The following is a 13,515-nucleotide window of genomic DNA, read 5'->3' as shown; positions in this document are numbered from 1 at the left end:
ACATGTCTGTTGTTTAAGCCACTCAGGCTCTGGAATTTTTTTTATGGCAACCATAGCAAACTAATATAGCTTTTGATACTGGAGTGGGGTGCTACTGTAACAAGTACCTAAAAATTATGAAAGCGGCTTTGGAACTAGTAATGGATAGAGGCTGGAAGAGTTTTGAGACACGTTAGAAAAAGCCTAGAATGCCTTGAAGAGACTATTGGTAGAGATATATGCATTAATGGTTCTTCTGGTGAGATCTCAGATGGAAATGAGGAACATGTTATTTGAAACTAGGGCGAAGGTGATTTTTATAAAATGGGAAAAAACTTGTCTGGATTGTTTTCTAGTGTTTTGTAGAAGATAAAACTTACAAAATATTAACTTAAATATTTAGCTGAGGAGATTTCGAAGTAAAACAAAATATATTAAAGGTGTGGCCTAGTTTTTCCTTGTAATTTATAGTAAAATGTAAGAGAAGAAAGATAAATTGAAGGAATTATATTAAGTGAAAAAAAAACCTTGAAAATTTGGAAAATTCTTAATTTATTCATATTGCAAAAGATGAGAAAATATGTTCTGGAAAAAATATCAAGGGCGTGGATGGATGATTGTTTGCTCTAAAAAGATTCCAGACCCGATTCATGGATCAAGTCAACCCTGTTACCATCAATGTTGTCTATTTGGACTGATGGAGATAGAGGCAGATAAAAAAGGAAGAAAAGCAGGCGGACTTCTGAGATTCTACAAGATGTGCCAAGAGAGCTATCTGCTGAAAACATGCATTATACTTCAAGAACAGAGAAGAATGATCCTGAAGGCAATTCAGAGATCAGGCAGAGCTGCCACTGTCATCATGATTCTAGAGGGTACAGGTGTCCATAGGGCAGGGCCAACTCCTCAGTTTCACCAGGTCAGTCTGCCATCTCCAGGGCCAAGAGAAAAGAGATTCTGCCCAGAGCCTTGGGGTCTGCTGTCCAGGGCCTCAGAAGTGGAGCTCCTGCCCCCAACTGAGGTAGTGATGAGTTGTCACCCCAGTGGGCCCAGAAAGTAGGGCTCCACCCTGCTGGTCCCAGAGGACAGAGAATCAAACGCAGAGGTATTATTCTTGAGCCTTAAATATAGAATTTGTTGTGTTAGGTTTCAGACTTATTTAGGACCTCTGACCTTTTCTTCTTTACAATTTCTCCCTTTTGTAATGAGTTAAAAATTTGGGGGCTATTGGGATGAGCTGAATGTATTTTGTATGCAAGAAGGACATGAATTTTGAAAGATCAGAGGATAAGTGTTATGGGCTTATTGTGTACCCCACAAATTCATATGTTGAAACCTTAACCCTCAGTACCTTGGAATGTGACTTTATCTGGCCTTTAAATAGGTAATTAAGTTAATAACCTTCAGAACTGTGAGAAAATAAATTTTTGTTATTTAAGTCACTTGGTCTGTGGTATTATGTTATGGAAGACCTAGCAAATTAAAACAATCACCACATATATTTTCCATTAGGGAGTCTACTGTTGGCCTCTCTGTTACAAATAATATTTTCATAGAATTTCCCACCTTTGCACACCTTCTGTTTAGTTATAAATTTTCTAAGGCACAGCAATCCTTCTCCATGTTGACCCATCCCATTGAAGACCAAGGAGATATTGAAATGTGCTCATAAACTTCTCCTGGAAATAAATCAATGCTTAGAGATTCATGAAAAAATATAGTAGGGGACAATGAGGAAGTCAGGGATTCTTCTCTGTAGAGATCTTTCTTCTATTGTCTGGATTCTGAATACAGATTCAAATCCTGATTCTGTACACATGAGTCTCCTGTATTAACAGTACCAGAGGGATCCATTTATTGGCTGGCATCATCACTATCAAAGTGAAACAGATAGTAAGAAAGCTTTCTTGATTCTATGGCAAGATACAGTAAGTGGAAAGAGAAGATTTTGCAGTCATGCTACCTGGATTTATATACTCATTCTTCTGATGACTTTTGATGTGGCCTATAAGACTCTCTAAGCCTTAGATTTTTTTTTTTCTTTAGGAAGATGGTTCTAGTATGTACATATAAAAACTTCCATAGTAAAGACATGTCGTATGAGCACATATAATATTACTCTGAAAACCTGTTTAAAGCCTCTAGGTGCTCAATGTCTGCTTTGATTTTACCGTGACTATAACTCTAGACTTATAATTAACTTCTATCTTTCAATCTTGGTGGTATGGTTATACCCTATGCATATGGTTTTATTTGAGGTAACTTGCTGAAGATATTTTGGGAATCCCAAACTCTAGCTTTTGTTTTTGGCAAGCAGCTCCTGGCTGAGATCTTAGCATTGTAATTAGTCACAAATTTCATAAAAACTTCATATTTGGTTTTGTATACGTTGCATTTTTTTTATTTGACTTTTCTTCACACTATAATTTTTTGAGAAATTACTAAGGAGTCTTTATATTATTAAATCAACTAAAATACAACTAAATCAACACTTTTTTCATTTGGACAGACTTTGATAGGGAATGATCTAAAGATTTCCTCTCAAACTAGAATAAAATAACCCCTCAATGCCAATATTAAACACATTTTTTATAGGCATTATTTTTTATTAGACTATGGATATTTTAGAAATAAAAATTAATAATTCTGATAGTTTTTTAAATACCCACATTTCCTAGTAATAACCATTGTTATATTTGGATACTATGCATTCAGTTTCTTTATGCAAATATACATTAGTAGAGTATTCTGTACTAAACTGATAAATGCTCTTTTATGTTTATTTACTTTGCAATTCTTAAGAACATCATTCCATGTCAGTGTGAATAATTAGATGCTTTTATTCACAATGGTTTCCCAATGTTCCATTGTCTAGATTTTCCTTACTTTATTTACTTAACTATATATCATTTACTAATTATGGAGTGTGTGTGCGTGTGTGTGTTTCGTTCTTTTGTTAACTATTTTTGTCTAAGAGTAAAAACTTATGTGTGTTAATATCTTAATTTGTCTCTCATTAGTTTTCTAAGATTAACACCCAAAAGTAGAAATATTGCATCCAAAAGTATAGACTTTATGAATCAAACTAGCAATAATTTGGGACAAGTTAGTTTATCTCTTGGTGTCACATTTACTTTGTCTGTGAAATGGTGAGTTTGGACTAATTGTTCACAAATTCAAATACACAGGCCTACAGAGCATGTGTATTTAAATCTAAGACCTATTTGAACTTTTGTTTAGAAACTGGTTTGAAATTAAATTAGTTATAACCCCAAATACAGTTACCTCAAACTCTTCTGAAATATCTATGAAGACCCAGAGAAGACGAAGATTCCCATTAGCCACAAAATTAAGACTAACAGAATCTGTTGTTAATAATAAACAATAACTGAGGAGCTAATCATAATATTCTTGGGTCACAATTAAATATTTATGTTTAATTTTTTTCTACGGTTTTATAATTTATTCTCCTGATATTTTAAAATAATATACCAGGGCATATCTAGGTGTGTAAGTAGCCTATTTAGTCCTAACATCAAGAAATATAATAGTTCTTTATACTTATTTTTTATTATAATCCCTAACATATATATCCACAGTCTATAAATTAGAACTCCAGATATCCATCCTTCGTTTTATTCTTACTTTGGCCTTTTAGATAACAAAAATACTACCAATATCCTTTTTCCATAGCCATTCATCAACAAATGTTTATCTAGCGTCTATATACCAAACAATATCTTAAGCACTGAAGGATATATCAGTGAACAAAACAAACACAAATATTTAACTCATGTAGCTTCAAGGTTAACGATTATCTTTTAATGATAAAATTTGGGTTATGCTTTTTAATAATAGTTTTCTGTATAATTTATATTCTCTTTAAAAAAGAAAAAAAAAACAAGTTTTTAAATTATTTGTATCATCTGAAATGGGAGAACCAAAAAGATCTAACTCTGATATTGCATTGCTTTTGAAATCATAACAATTCAGGCACTCACTGTTTTGAAAATGGCAATAGGGCAAAACTCTAAGATATTTCTTATAATATATATTATTGCTTTTTTGCCCAATAATAATTCTCCATGTTTTCAAAAGCAAGAGAGCACAGCTAGTTTTTATGTTTTATTTCATTTCGAACAAAACCTAAAAATTACTTGCTGTGAACATTTCTCTCTAATCTATTCCTTTTTTGTTGTTAAATTTACACGGGCATCTGTTTTTTATCTTGTTTATTTTGGGGAAAAATGGTTTCTCACAAAAGTATCACTTTTCTCTGATCATCTGTGTGCATGTGTGTGTTTATATTTTTCATAATATTTAGCGATATTTCATATTTTAGGCTAGAATTGATCTCCCATGTGTGGTCTTTGGACGTGAAACATATTTCTATGAATTTAGCCTTGGAATGCTGCTTGTTCTACAACATGGCCTTCTTCAATTTACATGTCTTTTTTTCTCAGTTATACTGTAAATTTCTTCAAGTAAGAGGTTCTGTCTGAATTACCTATTTTGCCACATTGTTGCTTAAAAAAATACCTTGGAACCTGTATTGTATTTGTGAGATCTGACTGACATCATCTTTCTATCACCATTATAATATCATATTTTACTTTGTTAATAAATCGTCAAAACCTATGAGAGTCAGAAAAAATTAGAAAGGTATTTATTTTATCATAATTTTTGACTATCTTTCTAATTTTTATGATACTTTTTAAAAGTACAACAGGATATTTCCTGAATGTTCTAAAACTCAGGTAAAATATCTCTTTAAATAAAGAACTAAATAAATGACTGAATTCACCAGAAATAATTAGGAAAACTTAATTTTATTCATTTTTTGTCTCTTCTCCTCATCTTTTGTTTGTTTGTTGTTGTTTTTACTTGGGAATTCTTTCTCAAAAATGAAAAGGGAATAGAAAGAAAGTGAGATATAGTCCCTGCCCTCGAGGACCTCTGAGTCTATTGTAGAATAAGATGATGCAAGAAGAAATATGGCAGAGACTTTGAGGATTTGACTGGTATAATGTAAACAGTGCTGGTGGATGAGTATTGGACAGTAATATTAGTGACATAATTTGGAAGAACATAGAAAGCTTAGCTAGGAATTTGAAATTTATTCTACAAGCAGTAGAGAAACACTGATAATATTTGAAATATGAAGTATCATACTCATATGGATATTTCAGAAAGGTCTTGATGACATGGTGCTGGAACAAGAAAACATGCACTTGAAAAATAAATTTTAAAATGAATCCCAATATGAAATGTAAAGGAAAATAAAGTTGTTTTTTATATTAAAAAAAAGACTTCTTTATTGATAAACAGGGCACAAAGAAGAGACAAGTGACAGAGGATATTATATCTCAGGATTGCAGTTTGTTTAGCTTTTTATTTTTTTCTTCTATTTGGCTCTTTTGTCATTGTAATGCGAAAATGCTAATAGTATCTACTTTCTAACATTGTTTTGAAGATTAAGAAATGTAATATATGTGAAAAACATAGAATATTGTCTTTAACATAGTAAACATTCAAAAAAAAAAAAAGTAAAGTAAAACTGTAAAGCCCTTGTAATAGATAAAAGATAAAATGCTAAGAACCTGGTATAATTCGAACTTCTGGGAATTTGAAGTTGAAAAATAAAGTACGATTAAAAAAAAAAGTATTGTTATTGAAAATAAGGCAAAATATGGCATAACTAAAAGATTAGTAGTTCAGTGATAGTCATAGTAATAGTGACTGCAAAGGCAGCTGCGATAAGTAGAGCCCAGTTCAAGTCCTATGAGGGACAACAGAGAAAGAAAGGACTGTGTTACCTTAGGAAATAGACACAGGAATTAGCTTTATGAACATTTTCGAAGTAGATTTTTAAAATGCAGTGTGATGCAAAGTGAATATATAAGTAACAAAGGGACATTCATTAAGAGAATGATCTGGATTAGGCATTTTATTTTCCCTGTTTTTGTGACTGTTCCAATCTAGTTATTTTATTAAAAGTTCAGTATTATTTTCTAAGTCTTTAGGGCAAGAAACAGCTAAGGAAATGTGCAGGTACTACAGAAGCCTTTTGGAGCTTTTGGGAAAAAGATTATAGGTTCTGTTTCTGTCACAAATTTTTAAAAGGTAGAAATTCTTCTTCTATATTACAACAGCTAATTAAGGCCTTGGTTTCTCAAAATATTGGCCTTGTGGAAAAGAAACTGCACGATTTACTCTTCACTGATCCTGCTGTCAGGATGAACAGCATTCGATGTGCGCTAGTGAACTTGTAGCCCCTTAGAGAATATTTGAGAAGAGCCTAAGGAAATTGTCATGAGTGATTTCAAACAAATCACAGTTCTTCAGCAGGGGTATTGAGTAATTCAACTTTAGTAGTCTGTGCTGTCCGCATTTCAAGAGTCAGGTCATTGCATGTCTCTTATTTGTTTTGTGCCCCTTGGCATATTATCAAAGCACAAAATATGAAATGTGCATCTCTTTTGGAATAGTAAAGGCCAAGAAAAGCTGTCACATCAATATCTGTCCTTTATGTTCCCTGCTTACAAGTTGTAGCTTGTTCTAGCTTTCACCAGGCTAGCCATGCCATGGAAAAATAATGGAATAGAGATATTACATTTTTCTGTACAAGTTTAAAGTCTGGTTTGCTCTTTAAGAGCACAAGTAACACTACCTGACAAAGAATAATTATTGCATAGTTGTATATTGGGCAGCGATTGTTATGAAGCTTTGATGTAGTCACATTATTTTCCCTTGATTTTGGGTCATGTTCTTGAGCTTTAATATAAACAGTAAATCAGAATAAACAAAGAAACCAAATACAATATAACTACATATTATTTTTACTTGTGTAATTATTACCTCTTTAATAATTAAAATTACTTTTCCCTTTATCAAACTGCTTTCCCCAAACTTTACTGCTATAAAACACACACACACACACACACGCATATTTCAAATGCTTCTAAGAACAGAGTTTTATTTCTTGCTCATATTCCATGGTGGGACAAGAAAACTATATCAAACAACTTTCAGTCTAGTATTTGATCCCAAATTAACTTTATGTGATTTCAAGAAAAGCATCAGATGCATATGGTTTAATTAGTAGCATTGATTTAAGAATAAAAGGCATAAATTTTTTATATTATCATTATTTACATACTCAAAATCTTGTAATAATACTTTCTGATATCCCTACCATTGTCCTCGATTTGAATAAGATTTATATAGCTTAACAATACTTAATAATTGCAACTGGATATGCCAGACATCTTTATTGTAGTATATTTCGGATTGTACCACCTGGTACCACAGGAAGGACTTTCTATTATTAAAAAAAAGCTTTTATTATTCACTCATATTGTGTGTTAAAACATAAAATATTCAGGTAATAAACTAGTTACTTTGACTGGCACAAAGCAGAGATTTTCACCTCCCATGGTTTGATATGTTTTTAAGCCAATTTTGGAACTGGCCATTCTTCTTGGCAATATGTAGATAGAACTTTCTATTAATATTGCAGCATACATTCTTCCCCACATCTTTAGTTATGAAATTGTAACCACTGTTTCCAATTTAATAGCCTACTTTTATGTCTTCAATTACATCCACTATATTACTTAATACTAATTTAATGATTGTTCTTTTTCCCTCTCAGTTGATGCATGTAATACATTCAGTTCAATAGAAATTGTCTACTCATTCTAAAAAACACTTATGCCTTTCAGATCTGCTTTCAATAAAATTTCCTGGAGAATATCTAGATGGTAAAAGTTTTCCATTACAAGAGATTTCACTTTTTTATATTTATTCAATCATCATTTCACACTTCATTGGTCATTTCTGTTCAAGTGGCCTGCACAGAATTTTATGTTTAAACATTTCTAACTTAAACCACCCAATTTTAACAAACTTTCTTTTATGGATAATTTCTTGGCAAAATAGATTTTATCTTTTCTTTTATGTTTCTCCTTACTTTTTAAAATAAATCACTTTAAGTAATCTATTTTAATAATTTTATTTTTTCATGGCCACCACTTCAACTGAAAGTTATTAATTTTTATTTGTCCTAAAATAATTATTGGTCAGAGTGTATTGAACATCTTATTATTTTTTTACTTCATCACATTAACACTCCTCAAAAATCAAGAACTCTTTCTGACCAAATTCTCTTAATATTAAAGTAAGACTGATTTTGTCTTACTAATGCTATCAGTACTAAGTAACACAATGATTTAATATAATATTTTTAAATTAGGCATTATATTACTATAGAGTTGAATCCAGTGTACTTATGACAACAAACATAAATTTTAGATACTACCTTTAGCTTTTTGAAGAAAATAAAGCAGGATAATACCTAGCTATTGCCATTTAAGAAGAAACAGTCAAATTTGTATAGAGAACATTATTTTGGAACCAACACAAAATCAAAAGTTGATATTTAGAAAGATATTATCATCCTTTAATAACATACCCCTAACCGTCAGTGCCAGAGACAGAATATTTAGCATTACTGACTGCAGGTTTGAACCGATGCGGTAATTCTTACAACTTTACTACTGGACAAAACAAAAAAAGAATTTATTTTCTTTTGTTCAGACAACATTTGACTTTTATTAAGAGCCTGATACTCTCTTGGGCATGAGAGAGCAAGGAAAAGCATTTATTTGTACTCCTGTATTGAATTAGAAGAATCATGGCATTGTCATAGAAAACAATGATGAAATAATAACCCCACATTTTAATTCCACCACTTATTAGCTATGTTCTTTGGGGAAAATCATTTGAACATGCAATTCCTCATTTCACATGGTGCATAATTCCAACTCACAGATTATTATAGAAGTTAAAGAGTATTTTTCATATGAAAATACTTATCCTAGTATATGGCACAAAGTTCAGCACATGCGAAAGGTTCAATAACCTTTCGCAAAATTTCACGTCAAAGTTAGGTTAGAAAATTTTTGAGGCATTTGAAAAAATTAAGAATCATTATGATATTAATATATACAATAATTTTATCTCAGAGGGTTGTGGAAAAAATAACATGAAATAATATTTTAAAGTAAAATTAACAAACAGGTGAATAAATATCCAAATATCTGTCCCAAATGCAATGATTTTTTTTTTTCATTTTACAATACTATCTACAAGGAGAGGGGGCATAAAAAGTGCTGGGGGCTATGAAGAGTGTAAATCTTCAAAGTTAGAAATGTCATGAAAAAGTAGTCATGACTCACTCAACAACAAAAGAAATTTTCAGAATCAATCAGAATAAATTTTGCAAATGACTCTTAATTTTTCTTCATATAGTATATGAATATACTATAAATCTGGTGCTCAAAATGTAATCATTTAAAAAAAATTATTTAAAGAGACTTTAGAACACTAAAATTTTCATGACAAGTTTTCTAAGGTTTCTTTAATTCCTTTGTGGCATTTTTACCTCTGTGTAGATAGAAAAGGGTATATTGAAATATTTTTCTTTCTGAATGTCTCCATCATTATGCTTAACAAGCAGTCTACCACATATATATAAGAGGAGAAATTCAATTTCAAATTGCTTTAAGGTTCACCTCTGAATTTTACCTTGATTAGAAGAGTCCCATGACTTTTATATTTGATGAAAAGTGGGAACAAATATTAATTTCATTATTTTGTTTTGAGGTCTTCACAAGGCAGAAGACTCTAGACCACATTTCTGCAAAATAACATGTGTAGTCCACACAAGTTGATCATTGTTACAGTGAAAGACAATACCTAAAATTTTAATACAACTTCAGTATTTTGTATCTGATTTCGGTTCTCCTTGTAACAATCACTCCACTACTTCAGAGCTGTCATTATTTTGGACAGTTTAATTATATGTCTCAGATTTAGGCAATTAAATGTAAAAACTATTTTTTTGTAAATATTTTACCCCTTAAATAGGCCAAACTTATTTTGATATTCTAAAACTGTTTATTATGCTTCCTAGTAATATTTGCTAAGCTACTGCCTTTACACAAAGATATTCCCCTATGCTACAGGAAATTACAATTGAAACAGATAATATTGTAACTATACAATAATTCCACAAACTCTTTAAGGACATAGTAAATGAACTAACTATACATTTCATATAGTAACATTCAGATAAGAATTAGTTACCAAAAACAAAAGCACACTCAGTTTTTCGGGTATTACGTAAAGAATTTCTACTAATGTTATTTACTTTTTTGAACAATCATACATATCATTCTCATCCTAAAAAAATAAATAAATAAAAAGTGATTGAAGAATATTTGGTCTAAAAAGAATGTCTTTAGGAATATAGTAGTAATTTATCTCAAATATTCCTTGAAGTGTGATTTGTGAATTGCTTGCATGATACTCATTTTGTTAAAATGCATATTTCTGAACACAAGTCCAAGTTGCTAAATGAAAAATCTCTGGTATATGGAATTCCAGAATTTCAATTTGGTAATAAATAGTTTAATCTATAACATAAAGGAAATGTCATAAAATATAGTTAAGAACATTTTATACATATAATTAAGAACATTTTATACATATTACTACAATGGAATTGTAAGAATATATTTAAGAAAACAATGTAGCAGTAAATAATCTTTCTTTTTAATGTCAATGGCCCATATAGAAGGGGAGAAGTCAAAAAGAACGTTAATAATTCTTTACTAGGCAGCTATTGACTTCGAGATACTGCAAGGAGCAATATCTTCATATGTTGTGAGGAAAAAAAAGATAAACGATTGTTTAACTAAATAAGGATCTATCTATCTTTCAGTTATCCAACAATAATTAAAATTTATAGAAGTGTTTAAAATGTTAAATAATTCAGAGTGATATAGTGATCAACATAAGAAGAAGAAGCTGATTTTCGTTGTCCTAAGGTTAAAGGCAGTGTGAAACATATGATATGTTTAAAAAGAATGATATACTGGTGTTTATGATGATGAGAAAAAAAATTGCGGGAAGGGTCATGAAGGACTAACTTGAACATAATTGACCAAGGATGAATAGCGAGGAACAGTGAGTTGTAACAGCACAGATTAAACATGACCAAAACATGACTATGAATTTTGCTTGAGGAATAATGAAAAAGAGACAGATGCCAAAGAAATCATAGTTAGCACAATTATGCAAATAATACAGTGAGAAATTAAATAGGAAATTTTGATGATCCACATGCATTCTAATTCTTGAATGCTGTGCAATTAATGGCTTTGATCATTTTAGTCTACTCAGAGTATAAAGATTTATGAATTTCTATAAATATAATAAAAATTCTTGGTCTTAAATCAACCATTGGAAGAAGAAGTCATGGATCAGCAAATTCCTTAAGTAGTAATTTTATAAAGTAGGCAACAAGAATGATAATTTCTATTTTATTTAATATCTCAGAAGAGAGTATTTTTTTAAGAGTAGGACAAATGTAGAACAGTGGAACATATCTTTTCTTTGGCCATAAAATATTATTTAATAAGGAGTATGGGGAGCATTGCAAAGTGATTATCAATGGATTAAGATATATAACTGTTAAAATTAATTTTTCTTCATCACAGTCTTTGAGAGTTATTGCCAGTATTCAATATGTAAAATATTCCCTGAAGATTAAGAATTTCAATGTATTTTCATTTAAAAAAGTAGAGCATTATGACCACTAGTAGGTGACGTCTTTTATCTATTATAAATACTATGTTCCAAGTTATAAATAAAATAGAAAATTAATCAATACTGTTAACAAATACTACCTATCCTACTTAAATAATTCCAAGGGTTGCAGTAAGAATCATAGTACATTTATCTTCTTTTTTAAAAAATTTCTCTCTGCTCTTCTTAAGTTCTAAAGGCATATTTCATAACTTCCTAAAGTACCTAAAATACATGATGTTGATATCAGAACATAATCTAATCCATTAGCATTTAATTCGTTAATTCCTGAGGAATTTCATTTTCTGACTTCCAAGCATCTCGCAGTAATGATGAGCCCCAGTTCTTGTCTCCAGTAACATAACAAAAATGTACCGCAAGTCATTCCTCTTATTTAACATGAAACCTGATTTAAGATTTTTTGTTTGCTTGTTTCTTTGAATCAGAGAAGGTAATGTAAAGAGCAAATTTTGATATTTTACTTAATATAATTCCACAAAATAGCCTTGTATGCATCAGCTAAATAATAAAATTACTAAAGTATAATCTTTTCATTGGAGCTTATAAAACATTCTCAGTGGTCAATTAGAAAGAATTGACAAGTGTAAAGCTACAGAAAACAAAAAGAATTTTGCAGTGATCAGAATTCACTCTGACATGTTTGCAAAGTCTTACTAAACATGTTATTTTGATTTATTTGTGGACTGTGTCAAGAATTAGAAACTGTGAAGAATTGGAACAATTTTCTAGATCATTCATCTGCAAAACTACAACTGAGGAAGAAATGATTTTTTTAAAAAATCAATGATTTTATAGACCGTTCGCTTTATAATAATTATTTGAAAATGTGCTCATTCCATTACCTCATTTCAGCAATATGGATAGTCATAGACTTGACCTCAAAATTTATCTATTTTAATTATTTACTTGTAGTGTAATATATAAATGTGCTGTATAGAAAATATATATGTAAGCTTTTTATAAAGAATCCGAACAAAAAGTAAAACAATATATGTGATGACCTAATCATAATATAATATTTTCACCTAAATCATGCTCCATACTCATAGTTTTATAATATCATTAATTAAATAACGATAGTTTTGAATAGTAGCAATATTGTCGATTGTGCTGAAGTTAATATATGCTTTTATGAAATAAAATTTTGTTTCCCATGATTTGAGTTTGTCATCAATGATGACTTTACGAGACTTGCCCATGTTTTAGAGCAACCAATACTGTCTTCATGAATATCTCAAATAATTCACATGACATCACAGAAGACTAGTTCTGAAAACAGCTAAAGCTATCTAAATTGACTATGACAGAATTGGCAGAGGCCTTCAAATTGCAGTTATTTAGTTTAGCCATTGTGCGCAGAAAGATGTACTTTGAATGGCTCTGGAAGCCTTTATTTTATTCTGTATAACTATTGTTGATATGGACAGTCATTTTAAATAAGAACTGAAGCAATTAAATGGTTTTCTGTGAATTTTCTCTGAGAGATGAAAAAAGAAATCTTGTGTTAGCCAATAGGCAAACCATTTCAGCATTTATTTGATGCAACTAACTAATTATATAGTTGCGATTTATGTTTAAATAATGGATTTTAATCTGATCTATTATTTGAATCCTCTGTTAGACTTTTCATCCTAATGTCCTAGTGTCTATATGAAGAAGACAGCTCTTCCCAATAAAACCTTGGGCATATTCTCTCGATTTCGTGATAATAAAAGTATGGTTTTAAATGAGAAAGTGCTATACTTTCCTTTTTCTGATTAGAAAAGTAAAAATTTTTACAGTGATTATTTGTAATTTTTAAGACTTCTCAAATTAATTACTGCCTTAAGATTACCATTTTGCTATAAAATATGCCAATTTTTA

The 13,515-nt window shown here is 30.5% G+C and overlaps 1 protein-coding gene across 1 annotated transcript in view; it reads left to right on the top strand.

Moving 5' to 3' along the window:
• Positions 1-13,515, top strand: part of LRP1B (LDL receptor related protein 1B) — a 1,647,539-nt gene that overhangs the window by 1,621,149 nt on the left and 12,875 nt on the right. The gene's annotated exons all lie outside the window — the stretch shown is intronic.

Source organism: Pteropus medius, unplaced genomic scaffold (assembly GCF_902729225.1).
Source record: "Pteropus medius unplaced genomic scaffold, Ma_sr-lr_union100, whole genome shotgun sequence".
Lineage (NCBI taxonomy): Eukaryota > Metazoa > Chordata > Mammalia > Chiroptera > Pteropodidae > Pteropus > Pteropus medius.
The sequence above is the reverse complement of the archived record's forward strand: the minus strand, read 5'-3'. Positions and strand labels throughout refer to the sequence as shown.